This window comes from Nesoenas mayeri (assembly GCF_963082525.1).
Source record: "Nesoenas mayeri genome assembly, chromosome: 4".
In the NCBI taxonomy this organism is placed as follows: domain Eukaryota; kingdom Metazoa; phylum Chordata; class Aves; order Columbiformes; family Columbidae; genus Nesoenas; species Nesoenas mayeri.
Window position 1 is genome coordinate 71,262,871 of NC_137540.1, and position 12,430 is coordinate 71,275,300.

Sequence of the window (12,430 nt, forward strand, 5' to 3'; positions counted from 1 at the left end):
TGTTTTTAGAGAAGCTAAGAAATATGACTAAAAAGATATTACCCAAACTCTTATGTGTTAGCACCATTGCTGATTTTGCTTTGGGCAACACCACTGATGCCAAGGATATCTATGTGTTTCACAAACATACTCAAGTGCTGATAGGGCCTACCCACAGCTAATTTTCAGAGCTATTTGTAGGACCTGCAGTCTCTGCATCACTGCCTCTCCTTTGCTATCTGGCTATAGCCCAAAGCATTTTCCATACTAGTGCTGACTTCTGCCTGAATTTTGTGTTCTACAGGAAAAAAAAAGATGTGCCCAAGCACCTAAGACTTTTGTTGTAGGCTTGATCGGAGGTTTGCCTCAGGCAGTCACTGTTCAAGGAGTCCTCCTCATTGCTCCTCACCATCCTTCTGAGTTGTGATTGTGTCTCCTGAGCACGATCTCTGCTATGCTTGAGCCCTGATTCCTGATCCACATCTGCCTGACCTCACTCCCATTCTGTCTGCTCCTTGTCCTGGATCTTCTCCTGTGTCACTGCTCTTCCTAAGCTTCAACTTAATCTCAGACTAAACTAAACTAAACTAAACTAAACTAAACTAAACTAAAGAGTTCCTAGATATACCCTGTACCACTGTATTCTTTAAATTTGCATCCATTGGCCACAGTTGTCCTCAGTCACTTCTTTCAAGCCCTGCCTGACCCTGACTACCTTGCTGAGACCTCTTTAACAAGCAGGGACCCAACTAAATGACATGGCTGACAAGCAGTGTCCTAGACTGTTCAATAACCACCATGCTTGGATATCTTTTCTCCCAGATACAGACTGAGCTGAGAATCTATGATGCTGACGGTACAACAGGCTGGAGGAAGAAAGGAAATGTATACCCAAGACTGCTCAAGAACAGCAGTGAAGACTTCAGCTGCATGCATAGTGATAAATAGAAGAGGTAAAGGCCATTTCCTAACTATAAGGTAAATTGTCATAGCATAATATGGGTCCAGATGGCTAAATGTTCCAAATGCTCCTCACTTCCACCCAAGGGGAAAAAAAAAAAGCAAGGAAAAACCCCATGTTGGCCACATGTAAATTGCCCATTGGGAGTCATCCCTACCCCAGGCTATTCCCAAAGCGTGCCCAGGCATTGCCTGAGAAAACTCACTTGGCCCAGACCCATCCAATGGAGCACATTAATGAAATACAACAAGGGCAAGTGTAGAGTCCTGCATCTGGGCAGAAACAATCCCAAGTTCCAGTATAAGCTGGGGAACAACCTGTTGGAGAGCAGCGTAGGGGAAAGGGACCTGGGGGTCCTGATGGACAGCAGGATGACCATGAGCCAGCACTGGGCCCTTGTGGCCAGGAAGGCCAATGGTACCTGGGGTGGATTAGAAGGGGGGTGGTCAGTAGGTCAGAGAGATTCTCCTTCCCCTCTGCTCTGCCCTGGTGAGACCACACCTGGAATATTGTGTCCACTTCTGGGCCCTCAGTTCCAGCAGGACAGGGAACTGCTGGAGAGAGTCCAGTGCAGGGCAACAAAGATGCTGAAGGGAGTGGAGCATCTCCCGTGTGAGGAAAGGCTGAGGGAGCTGGGGCTCTGGAGCTTGGAGAAGAGGAGACTGAGAGGTGACCTCATTTATGTTTATAAATACATAAAGGGTGAGTGTCAGGAGGATGGAGCCAGGCTCTTCTTGGTGACAAGCAATGATAGGACAAGGGGTAATGGGTACAAACTGGGACACAGGAGGTTCCACTTAAATTTGAGAAGAAACTTCTTCTTAGTGAGGGTGCCAGAGCCTGGAACAGGCTGCCCAGGGAGGTTGTGGAGTCTCCTTCTCTGCAGACATTCAAACCTGTCTGGACACCTTCCTGTGTAACCTCATCTGGGTGTTCCTGCTCCGGCGGGGGGATTGGACTGGATGAGCTTTCGAGGTCCCTTCCAATCCCTGACATTCTGCGATTCTGTGAGCACACACGTGATTGAATAGTATAGACAACAGCTCTGTCCTCTGTGTGGTGCAGGCTGGAGGATGGCCCTGGTCTGGCAGACTAGCCGAGGCAGAAAGTCCCAAACCACAGACATGGCAATTCAGAATCAACCTCTTCGTACCCACCCCATGTCATGGCAATTGAGAATCCACCTCTTCACACTGTCCCGTGTCACCCAGGTAGATGGATGTGTCCAGTTCTCAGCACTGGAGGATTCACATCCAAGATAGCAGGATACCCAAACCCAACCCTGAAGGCAAACTCCTACCCTAATGCAGCCTCTTTTTTGACAACGGAGCAATAAATTAGAGCCAAAGCCCAACTCTTCAGTAGCCCCAACATTCTGGGCTTTATGGAGAGACTTTGAACTCTGTGTCAAAAGTTGACTGCTGTACTTCAGCCCATCACTAATTTCTCTTTCCATATTAATTTTTGCTATGCTGTTCACTGGGACTCCAATCAGTAAGAAGTTCACAGAACAAACTGTCAGAAAGTTGATCATGTCCACGGAGTATCCATTTATGTGCTGTGAAACATGTTAGGAGGCCAAGGTGGAGAACCTGTATTGCAGAACTGGCCTGGATCTTGGCAGGTGTCATATTTGATATCATATTATAACCTGGGAAGACATTTACCGACTAGTACTAAACCAAGCCCTGCAGTAAACTCATGTATAGTTTACCAGTCACATCTTTCATGTTTTAAGTAATGGAGCTTTTTCTCTACTTGTAGGATGCTGACAGGCAGTAGCACAGAACTGAAGACTTGTAATAAAAGGAAGCTGAAAGAGAAAGTTAGGATTTCAGGACTCACAGATTTTATTTAAACAGTATATTTTCAGTGCTAAATGTTAGAAGAATGAACAACAGAATAAAGTCTACTAGAATTAAAATATGGGAATGAAGTTCAAAAAAAGGAATATAGAAAAAAACATGCATATAGGTAAGTCAATGTTAAAAATTAATGTAAATCTATTAAAAAACATTCTGAAGAGCAGCTTCCTAAAGCTCTGAAAGCCAATAATAAAAACTGCTCCAAACATTTACAAAGCAAGTAGTTTGCCAGACAACTGTTCAGACTAACAGATTATCAATATGTGATAGATGAGCCCTCAAGACACATTATCTCATTATAGCAAAGTCAAATACTGAGGATGCTCCCAGATTACAGCCTTTCCTTACTGGGAGCACGTCTGAAGAGATACCTCAAATTGAAGAGTCAGTAGAAAAGATTTTCAAACAAACTGATAAAGTAGATAAGACAAATCTGCAAGACCAGATGGTATTCACCCAAGAGCTCTATGGAAATCCAAAGAGGAAATTGCTGAACAGCTATCCATGGTGCAGAGCCAATCTGCTCTTTAAATCAGCCTATCTCAAAAGAATAGAAGCAGTAAACGTGATGAAAAATGAAACAGCAGTTTCCAGAGATGGCTCATTGAAGAAATACATACAGAGAAGTGTGATTCTATATAAGGCAAACTGATAAATATTCTAAAAAAAAGAATGTTAGACACATCAGGGAGCAAGGTATAATGGTGAAGAGTTAAGTATGGCATCTATAGGTGGAATTCATATCTCACTAATCAAGTTCTTTGAGAGTGTCACTGAGTCTTGGGGAATGTTGATCCAAGTAATACAGTTCATTTGGATTTCCAAATGTGGGAACCTATGAAAAAATTCTTGAACAAAGGAGAAGATCCTCTTCTGGCTCAGCAACTGGTTAAAGCTAGGAGACCAAAAAAGGAATGAACAACCAGGTTTCAGAACAAAGGGAGACAATCTGGAGGACTGGATGGGGTTCTACCCTGCTAGGACCTCCGGTGCTCAACACACACATTTATTCTAGAAAAGACATGAGAAGTGAAATGAGTGATGTTTTTTTCTGATAATACTAAGCCATCTAAAATAGTCCAAACTAAAGCTGTGAGCAAAGACATTCAGAAGGACTTACAATGCTAAGTGTCCAATAAAATGGAAGACAACATTCAAAGGAACATAAGTAATGAGAAAAAAGCAATCCTAAAGATACATGCACAATAATGAGTGCTAAGTGAGCTGCTACTGTTTGGAGTAAGATCCTGGAGCTACTCCAGATTTCTAAAAATGAGAATTTAGCGCTCTATGGAGATGAAAAAGGCAAAGATAAAATTAAAAACTTGTGGGAAAAGACTCTAGAGCAATATAAAGAATTTTTGCACATAGCTCCAGTGCACCAATCTCAGATAGGATAGAGCAGAACTACAAAAAGCAAGAAAGGGCAACAAGACACCAGAAATGTGGAACAGTTTCCAGGCAAGAAGAGCCAAAATAGGCTAAAGCTCTTCATCTTGGGAGAAAAGAAGACAAAGAGGATATAAGAGAGGTCTATGAAGTCATGAGTTGCACAATTGTGGAACATTTCCTGGAACATCAAGGGTCAGAGACTAATGAAATGATCAGGCAGTGAGTTTAAAAGAGAAAGAAGGTTATTTATCTCCCAAATGAGTTACAGGACTCATCGTCATGGACACAAAAAAATCATAAATGAGTACAAATGGGCTTAAAATAGTAATGGTGGTTAGCTCGAGCTACTGAACACCACTGTCCAAACTCAACCTTTAGTTCAGGAATTCCCTTAGCTGTTGACTGACAGGAGCTGGGATGGTGTACCATGGGTAGAACCACTCTGCACACAACCTGCTTATTGCTTTTTTGTTTGTTTCCTACAGTTTTCCCATTTTATAGCTCCAAGACAGTATGACTCTGGACTACCATGTCCTTATTCACTAACATGTCTCTAAAGTAATGTATACCAATGTGAAGTTCAAATTTAACCAGAAACAAGCTGCTACGTGAAGTGTTGTGGAAAAGCATTAAGTTATACTCTTGATATACTCTAACAATAAATTCAGCTCTTCTGATGAATGGTTAATAGAAGAAAATAATAAACTTTAGCAGGTAATAAAACCTCCTTCATGAAGATGAGCCTCTCTTGGAATCTTCTACCTTCTCAAAACCTCAATTTCTGCACTATCATGGTGACTGCCCACTGAAGATGTGGGTCTTTAGTTCATGCAAATGGAGTTCTTGATGGTATGACTCTTCCTTTGCACCATTAAAAGCTCTTTTACACCTGGAGCATCTAACAAGAGAGTTTATAATAAATGTGCCTCTAATTGCACTCCTTTACTGTAACCACTGAGAGTCATTGGGAATTCTTGGGACCGTGCAAACCACATTCAACAGCTTCCATTAAGAAAATCTGGCAAACAAGTGCATGCTTTGCCCTCACCCACAAAAGCAAACCTCCACCCAAAACACATATGTTTGAGCTAAAAAAACAGACTGTCCTGTACCTATGTTCTATTTAAGGTCCACTGTCCTTTCACTAGACCAAAAGAATATTAAGTGAAAGACTTTAGCATCCGCACATCGCACACCTCATCCTTTTTCTTTTTCTACCACAATTTCTCCAAAGGAATTTTTAATATTCTGGTTTTGCCACGGCATTTGTCACTAAGCATACACTGTCAGTGAAGACGCCTTTATCCAAGGCGTTATCACCTCAGCCTCTTGTCCATCTGCATTTCAGAGATGGTCAAGAGCTCCAGAGTGAACCAAGAGGTGCAGGAAGAGGGAAGGGTTTTAGGCTGACCAGGAATATCAGCTGATGGAGGGGACAGCTGTAAAGGGACAAGCTTGTCCTCACTGACCAGAGAGAAGAAGCAATGCTGGAGGGAGACAGGCTGAGAGAAGGGACCTGAATTCCAAAAAAGAAAATCAGTAAAGCTCAAAGGATGCTCAATGCACATTGGGAAACTAAGGCAGAGGGAAGTCTGAGGCTGCTTGCATGAGCCTGTGTATCTCTTGTCTAGATGTAAAGAGTAATTGTTTGAAAACCCTAGAAAACACTGTTCACTTCAGCTCTTGCCACCTTGGCTGGCTAAAGGAGGAAGAGTTTGAGATAATGTTGATACTGAGCATCTTGTTGGTGCTGTATGGCACAGAGACTATGGTGAGGAGGTAGGCTGGGGCAAGGAAGGACATGGTACTGCTGCTTGCCAGGATCCACAGGAGACCAGGAGCATGGTGGGGAACAACCCACAGAAGTTTTGGCAGAGCTAGGGCTGCACCTTGTGTCCATCTGCACACAGAACCCCTCTCCTGACCGCATGAACAGCCTCCCAGCCTCAGACAGGCCCTAAACAAACAAATGGGAGGAATTTTACTGGTTTCAGTGATGGATGAGGTCAGATCACGCTGAAGCCAGACCAACTGCCAGCGCAACTGTGCATAAATCAGCGGATTGGCTCACAGATGGAGAAGGAGTTGAGGTTTCTGCAGGTCCTTACCCAGCTATTCAACATCCCATACATCTCACATCCCTGCAAAGCAGAAGCCCATATTTGCTCTTGCTGAAGTAAATGCAAAAGTTGTCCTTGGCCTTGATGGCTTGACGGTCACTATATAGGCTGCTACGGTGTGGCTAAGCCTTCTACCAGGTTAGTGGAGAGACATCTTTCATCTTTCCTTAGCAGGAGGGAGGCATCAGCCTGAATAACATTGTACTTTCACTGGGGCTAGGCTGAGAATGTCAGGCTTTTTTAAATTTTAAATATATATATTTTTAATATATATAAAATTGGGCATCTCAATCTGCAGCACAGTGCATCCAAAACAATCTGCAAGACTGCCAAGCACCCAGTGGTTTCCACCAAGATGTGCGTTGATCTTTCAGATATTCAGATTCCTGACCGGGATTCAAAGGTACTAGGGCCAGAAGGATCCTGTATGACTATTCAGTAGAGTTTTCCACATAAAATATATTCATACAATAACTCCTGCACCAAGTCAATTATAGGACCTGAGGGAATGGCAGGAAGTTGTGCCAGGGGAGGTTTAGGTTGGACATGAGGAAAAGGTTCTTCACCCAGAGGTGCTGGACACTGGAACAGGCTCCCCAGGGAGGTGTCACAGCCCCAAGCCTGACAGTGTTCAAGAAGAGACTGGACAACACCCTCAGACACACGGTGTGAACTGTGGGGTTGTCACATGTAGGGACAGGAGTTGGACTCAATGATCCTTGTGGGTCCCTTCCAACTCAGGACAGTCTGTGATTCTATTTTTCTAAGTCCACAGCTTAAACCATAGCACATATTTTTAAAAGACGTCCAGCTTTTATTTTTACACTTCAAGTAGTGTAGGCTCCATTTTTCCATTAAGGTAACATATTGCAAGCATCGTTATGCTCAGCATATCTACATAGGTCTTATCATAAGCCTCATTTGTTCTGCCTCTGGAAATCATTGCACTTCTTTCTGGTGGACTAGAAACCCCTGGGCAGCAGCAACGTCCTCCTTGTGGAGATGCGAATGGGTCACAGCACCTCATCCTTAGTTCTTTGTGGAGAAACACTGACAAAAGATATTTTTGAGATCTTGGATCACTGTTGCAGCCCCTCCTTATGCGGAGGAGAAGAGAGGTAAGGAGAGGATTAAATGTCATAATGCAGTCTAAGAGAATAAAATTAAGCTGCAGACTGTCATAAGCACTTTTCTCTCAGAGTGCATATTGACTGTGTCGTATAAAAACAAGCATTTAAAAAGAAATACCAGTTTAAATCAATGACAGATATTACTCCAATGTACATTGGGTGTGAATAATTCTAATTTCTTACCTCATTTCACTATTCTTCCTCAGTTTCATATTATCCAAGAGGACTATCCTATAATCCTGCCCCATGTACATTTGCCAAGTCTCCAAATAGCTTTTAAAAACCCCACTGATGAGAGACCACCAACTTTATGGTTTCTTGCAACTCCCACTGTACATTTTATGGGTATTTAGCAATGCTACAGGGTTTTCCTAACGCTGAAGAAATTTCTCTTCACTAATAACAGACGTGTTTCAGCAGCCTTCTTCCACTTTTTCTCTCCTCTCCTGCCTATACTCTCAAACTGCTGATTTTTAAGACATATTTTTCATAGAACTATAAAAAGAATGGATGTATTTTTTCCTTTTTATTCTTTTTTTCCAGATTAGGGACAGGACAAACTTCCAGCCTGCCAAGCCTTTTTTATTTCTTGTTGTTGTTGTTGTTTAAATACTTCATAATAAAAGAATGTGCTCCTGATGGAATTTTTATTGCAAAGAAAAAAGTTCTCCCCTTCTCCTTTCTTATATCTTACACAATTCAAAACACATATTGAAATTGTCTAACCTCCCAAGAAAGACGGCTGCTCAAAAGCTGTCAAAGGATTAATGATAATGTCAGAGTACATGACACATAGTTAAACGTTAAAAGAAGAAGGTTTAAGGCTGTGTCTAAATCTCACTTTGATGACTCAACCTTATATTGATATATTCAGCATGCCAATTGCGATCAGACTTCTGGTTTTGCTCTTCAACAGTGTTTTAAAATAATTCCTCTTGCCTAAGGAGGATGTTGGAAAATGTACATGGGAGCAGACGTTCCTTTTTAACAAGTGCAGAGCTCTGGTTTTTCACAAGATTTGGAAGTGTGTTCTGGTTTTCAGAAAGTACAAAGTTGTCACCAGTTGAACCACTTTCCAGAAACGCTCGGGAACCTTTCCTGGGGAAGATGTCCTGTCCTTCGGGCTCTGCTTTGCAGGCGCCTCCCTGGCACACACCTGCAGCAGGTCTTTCCCCATCACCCATCCTAGGCACTGAAGTCGAGCCTTTCAAACACCCCAAACTGCATCTACCACTAAATATCGCCACTTAGTAGATTATTTCTGTTCCCTTTTCCTTTATTCATCATTTAAAAAAAATAAAACCTGTTATCTGAAGGCACATTCTAGTGTCTCACAATCATTTCTTTCAACCACATTAATTTTTTGCAGAGCGAAGAGCCACCGGTGAGGTGTCTCACCCACTGGCAGGAGGCAGAGCCCGGTTTAGGGCACGGTGTTGCAGTGTCAGGAGGAGCTCAGCCTCGTGCTGGATGGAATTAAGCCATGACTTTGAGTAACACAGTGTCGGATGATACTGGGACGAGAGGTTAACACTTTTCCAGCGATTCTCCCTGTTCAGATTTTTACCAAGGACCCTTATGTCCTTCACAGGGAACTGGCAAAGGGCTTATTTCCTTCTTTAGTCTTGAAGGCAGAGGGGACAGAGTTGCACGGCAAACATCTTAGTCAGTGTTTATGCTGAAGTTAGTTTCTTGGTGGGTCTTGAAGCAGAGGAGTGACCCCTTTCCCACCTCACCTATGGCAGGCATGGTATCACCACCACACCACAGAATACTGGGCATATGAAACAGGACTGGGCTGAGATCGCTTTGCTCACCCCGAGCACAGAGGACCACAGGCGAGGAAAAAGAGGCAAGGGAATGGGGTCAGACAGTGACACCAGACCACCAGGTTGGCTCTGCCATAGATAAACTCCTCTCGTGTGTGTGTCTGTGTCCTGCCAGTACCTGCCTTGCCCGTACCTGTGCACACCTGCCTTGTGGGACACTGCAGAACTGCTAAAATGATGCAACTCTGAGTGCAGGTAAGGCCAACATTATGTGGTCTGCAAAAAGGAAAGGTGATGGGTTTTGCTACAACTCATAACCACAGTGCTGTTATTCTGCACTTCTTCCCCACAGGCAGGTTATTCCCTCCATCTGTTTTTCACATCATGCCATCATTTTGGTGGGTGGGTACCACACAGTAAAATGAGCTGTTGCATCTATATGGCACAGAGCAGCCAGCACTGCCCGGAGATTTTCTTGCATTTGGTCTCCAGCGCCATGTTGCTCTGGTGTGACAAGGCCATGCTGCTCCTAGCACAAATACCAACGCCAGCACATCCCCACTGCTTTGATTTCCAGAGGCAAGGTGGTCTCTGTGAGCTCAGCCATCACTGCCCATCTCCATTGTGTGCGGCAAGCATGCCAATGTCCCTGGGGCTACCACAACTTGTGCTGGAGGGCAGAGTTTACTCTGCAGGAAACTCATTCTTGCTTAACTTAAAGAGTAACTTTCAGCTAAATAACATAAACTGGCAGAAGAGGCTGAGTGGAGCAGTTCAAATCTCACTCCCTTCAATTTAATCTCAGGCAAACTTCAGTTTCAACCACCTTTAAGGTAAACAGGAGCAACCCAATTGGATGATAACAAGAAAGTTTGAGCTGTTTTAACTAAGGGAGAGAAAGCGGGTTAACGTACCCGGCGCAGGTTTGTAGGGCCACAGCGTCTGTGCTGCACAGTTGGCAGCAGTCGCTGCTGTATCCTCTGTGAAGGGGGCACAGACGGGCACAGGCTTCATGTACCACATAGAGCGTGACCCTGAGGGACAAGGACCATGGTGACCCAGCCCTGATTTGGGCCTCCCCAGCTCTCCTGCGATACCCATAACCACAAGGATACTAAAATGAGAGAAGGGGAAGGTCTGACAGGCAGTTATGTGACTTGGGACGCTCAGGTTTAGGTTTCTTCTTGGAAGCGCTCCGTAATGCAGCTACCGCCAAGGGAGCAGCTATATAACCAGCACCCAGCAAATACGTGTGCCTTAAGGGTGAGCCATGGAAAACAAACTCTGTAAATGCCTGCAAATTCATTTGTTTTTAATGGGCTTCATCTCTTCACCCCCTGAATTTATTTGGTCCATGGAGTCAAGCTGGCAGAGCAGGGGGATTTTAGGTAGGCAGAATTTAATGGCTGAGACTGAAATTTGGCCAAGAACTTGGGTTTAATTCTTCTCCTCTTGTGAGAAGAACCACCAAATGTTTCATGTAAGCTTCCACTGAAAGACAGACCCTGCTGGAGGGGCTGGTGCTGTCACTCACTGGGACATTTGGAAGAACCCTGGTCAATCAAAAATCCCTTTGTTGGCTCTCATCTTTGAGAGTGAGAGGAACTCAGAGATGAAAGATGAAGAAAATGTTCATGCCCTGGCATTAGTAGCAATAATTCGCAGGCTCTAGCTCAGGATATCAGAGAAGTTTGCCAGCACCACCACAAGGCAGGGAGGAGATGGTACCCACACTGGAAAGTCAGGCACTTCTGAGTTCAACTGCATAAAAAACCACCTCCAGTGGTACCTGAGGCAGAGGATTCAATGGAGGAGGCAGCACAGCTGTTACAGAGATGGTGCTGAACCAGTACTCAGCATATCTTCTCTAGTACCTTCTCCAGTACCTCTAGTTTCTCCACCTGGAGAAACACTTGCTGTATCTGCTCTGGGGCAGCCTGGCCACAGTAGCACCAAGCAGAAGACATTAGCCATCAGGCAGAGCTTGCCTTTCTTCATGGACCTCAACTAGGTCAACAGAAGCTCCCTTCTGCTCACCCCACATGCTGCTGATGGCTGCTCAGCTGACATGCCATGGGAGGAGGAGGCTTAGGAACCAACATCCCCTTCCCCTCAGCAAATTCAAGCATCTCACAGCTTAAATCCCATTGATTCTCAAGACAACTTAATGTGTAAGGGGTTTGGGTGACTTAAAAACAGAAACCAGGTGCCTAAATAAAGGAAATACCTCTAAAAATGACAGAGAACCTCCTGATGTTCCTTCCATCCTGAGTTTTCCTACAACCCTGTGAAATGCAGTTTGTTCCCAGCTGTGCTGCACCTCTGACTGTGACCTTAGGCAAGTTCCTGCACCTCTCCCACCCTGCCTGCTGTGGGGTAATGGCAGTTAAGGGGTTTTGGGGTGCCAGCAGAAGGCAGCCCATGGCTGGTAGCAATTACCCACAGGTCCAGGCTCCCTCGTTATCCCTGTGAAAAACAAGGTGACTTTTTGCCAGGCAATAACTGTTCTAAGTAGATCGAAAGTCAGCAGCGGAGCAGCAACTGAAGGCTTCAGGGAACCGTGAAAGGCGAAGTGGTGATGGGAGGGATATCAGCGAGGTGCTGGAGCTCTCCCGACTCCTCGGTCCCCATCCCGCCGGGGTGCTCTGTGCTCCCGGGCACAATTAGGAATGCAACGTGAAGTCAGGCACCCCCCACCTCGCAGATGAAGATCTTGATGAGGAAAACGAGTGATAGGAGGGAAGAAGCGGGATGAAGGGGGTTGGAAGCGAAAGGAAACCACGGATTTCCCTGGGGAGGCAAAGGGGAGTGTGGAGGGGAAAGCGCACACGGTGGGTCGTGGCGAGTCTCCGGGGGGCAGGATTTCTCTTCCATCGCATGGAAGAGCGAGATTAAAGAAGAAAGTGGGAGTGGGGTGGGAGGGGAGGGAAGGGAAGGGGGGGGATGAACAAAGGAGATTGGCAGCACAGCTGTTTTGGGAAGAAAAAAAAAAAAGCCAGCCTTCCTGTTTCTTTAAAGCCGCTCATCTGCGCGGCGGGCCGGCTGCCGGCGCTGGGAGGCAGGCTGCGGGAGCCGCGGACGGACTGACGGACGGACGACCGCACGAACGGACGGAGCCGGCCTGCCGGGGCTCTGCGGCCAGAGCGGGCGCAGATGGGCGGCGGCGGCAGCGGGGCGGCGGCAGCAACAGCAGCAGCGGGAGCAGCAGCAGCAG